We start from the raw sequence: 3,284 nt of genomic DNA on the forward strand, positions 1-3,284 counted from the left end.
TAGGTACAATGGCTCTGAACACTGCTCTATTTCCTGCCAAAATTATTGTATCTGACACATCAACCCATTTCCCCAGTCACTGAATCAATCCTTCTCATTGAGACTCTTCCTTTCTTGCACTGTCCCTCCACCCTTACAAGCAAGAAGTCCCACTCTAAGTAATCATTCAAGTGATCATTCCTTGCAACATGTCCAAAGTATGTCAGATGAAGCTTCAGAACTCTTTTCTCTAAGGAGCATCCTGATTTCAACCTCTCTAGGATGAACCTGCTTGTTCTCCTGGCAATCCATGACACATTCAATACATTTCTCCAACACTACAGCTCAAAGGCATCAATTTTCTTTCTATAATCCCCAGATATTGTCTAGTTTTCTGACACATAAAAAGTAGTTGCAAAGACTATGGCTTAGATCACGTGCACCTTAGTCTCAAGACAGCTTTACAATACTGCTTTGAAGCAATTTGGAGAGATCCCTGACTGTAGACTTTCCCAATGCAATTTGTCTTTTGATTTCTTGGCTGCTGGTACCAAGTGTTGATTGTAGAGCCAAGCAAACTAAAGCTGTTAACAATCTCAATCTCTTCACCATCTATCATGATGCTGCTTATCGGCCCAGTGGTGAAAATTTTGTCTTCCTGATGTTGAACTTTAATCCACACTGAAGGCTGTAGTTCTTGATATTCTGCAGCAAGTGCAAGTCCTCCTCCATTTTAGCAAGCATATTTGTGTCATCTGCGTAACACAGGTTTTTGATGAGTCTTCCTTCAATCCTGATGCCACACACCTCATAGAGCCCAGTCTCCTGGATGATCTGTTCTGCATATAGATGGAAAATTTATGGAGATACATACCCTTTCCAATATTGAACTATGCAGTGTTACCTTGCTCTGTTTTAAGGATTGCCTTCTGGTCCAAGTATAGGTTTTGCATAAGTACAATTTTGTGTTGTGGGATTCCCATTCTTCTCAGAGTTAGTTACAATTTGTTTGATCCACACTCATATGTCTTTGCATAGTCAATGAAATATACATAGATATTCCTCTGATACTCACTGCTTTCAGCCAAGATCCATCTAACATTAATTATAATATCCCTGGTACAAAAGCTCAGCTAATTGATAAAAGCATGGATATTATGTCCAACTGGAGAATGTGTCATGTAAGTCTGTCCTGAAGCAAGTGTAGATTAGATGTGCTAAATGGGAAATACTAGAATTGTCTCAGACCACTTGGTTAATATGAATCAATCCAAGATACATGGTGGATAGAAGGAAATTAATGCTTTGATTATTGTTATATGCTGTTGAGTTGAGTATGACTCATAGCAGCCCTCTGAACAACAGATCTGAACCCTGTCCTACCCTGTGGCATCCTGATCATCTCCAACACACCTGAGCCCATTACTAAAATCATTGTATCAATCCATTTTGTTGAGGGTCTTCTTTTCCTTTGCCAACCCTCCACTTTTTCAAGAATGATGCCCTCCTCCATGAATAGCCCATCCTAAAGGCTAGAGTAAAGATTGGCCCAAATCTATCGCTTAATTATTCTGGGGGCATTGTCTATGCCCCAGTTCTTCAATAATAGAATAATTTGTTAGGGGCTTGCCCTCTCCACTTGCTTAGGATAGTTTCTATGACCTAAGCCAGCTATCTCAACCCTGACTGCTACTGTAAACTGCTATATGAGCTTCTTGGGGACCATGCAATGAATTGTTAAGCCAAAAAACAAATCAAAACAAAACAAAAAAAAACAAAAACCAAAACATGGATGGAAGGTTTTGAGTCAGGAGGAAGAGAGAAAAGCATTATGTAGTAGCAATTCTCATGTTAACAAGAATCATAGAGCTTTTTGTATTTAAACTAGTACTGATTTTTTTCTGAAAGTCTGATTTATAAATAAAATAGGTACAATCTTTGGGTTAGTAGTCAAATTCCTGCAACTATCTATAGATTTTTCAACTCCGAACAGCCCAGATTGGCTAGTCTAACAGAGACTAGTTGTTATGTGCCATCCAGTCGCCTACGACTCATAGTGACTCTATGTACAACAGCCCTAAACTCTGTCCTATCCTGTGTCAATCTCACTATCTCAAACACATCTACCCCCATTACCCCAGTCACTGAATCAATCCATCTCATGAAGGGTCTTCCTCTCCACTGTTCCAACACCCTCCCAAGCATGATGTCACTATCCAAGGACTGGTCCCTCCTTACAACATGTCCAAAGTATGTCAGATGAAGCTTCAAATATGTTAGATGAAGCTTCAGAATCCTTGTCTCCATGGAGCTACCTGGCTTCACCCTCTCCAGGAGAAACCTGTTCGTTTTCTTAGCAGTCCACGGAATATTCAATACTCTTCTCCAAGACCACAGGCATCAATTTTCCTTCTATCATCCCTAGTCATTGTCCAGCTCTCTGATGCATTGATTGAAGCAAGTGATTGAAAAGACCATGACGTGTATCAGGCACACCTTAGCCTCCAGACTGAAATCGTTGCACTTTTGCACTTTAGAGTTCTCTAACTGCAGACTTTCCCATCTCAATGTGGCTTTTAATTTCATGCCTACTGGTGCCAAGAGTGTCAGCTGTAGAGCCAAGAAAACCAAACCTGTGAACAGTCTTCATCTCTTCACCACCCATCATGATGCTGCCAATTTGCCCAGTGGTAAGAATTTTTGTTTTCTTGACATTGAGCCTCAATCCATACTGAAGACTGCAGTCCCTGACCTTCTACAGCAAGTGCTTCAGGTCCTCCTCAGCTTCAGCAATCAGGGTTGTGTCATCTACATGATGCAGATTGTTGATAAGTCTTCCTCCAATCCTGATGTCACATTCCTCCTCATAGAGCCCAGCATCCTGCATAATCCATTCTGCATAAAGATTGAAAAGGTATGGAGATAGTAGAATCTTTAAAACTATGCTTTTGTGGCTGTTCAGATCCAACTCACAGCTGACCCTCAAGCAGGATTTCAGAAGCAATGATTAGATGAGATTGTTTCTTGTTCTCCCACCTAGGAGTTGGTAAATTTGAACCTTGTAATGATCCAGGAAGTATCAAGAGAAGATGGAAGAAATACACAGTCATTGTATCAGAAGGAATTGGCTGACACAGAAGAATTTCATGAAATGACATATGAGTAAGAGCCTATGGTGATGAAGGAGGAAGTTCAAATTGCTCTGAAGGAATTGGCAAAAAGCAAGGCTCCAGGAGTTGATGGCATAGCAATTGACATATTTCAATAGACACTGCCTTAGATGTGCTCACTAAATTGTGGCAAGA

This window comes from Elephantulus edwardii, unplaced genomic scaffold, assembly GCF_000299155.1.
Source record: "Elephantulus edwardii isolate Elephantulus edwardi_28Jun2011 unplaced genomic scaffold, EleEdw1.0 scaffold00204, whole genome shotgun sequence".
Classification (NCBI taxonomy): Eukaryota; Metazoa; Chordata; class Mammalia; order Macroscelidea; family Macroscelididae; genus Elephantulus; species Elephantulus edwardii.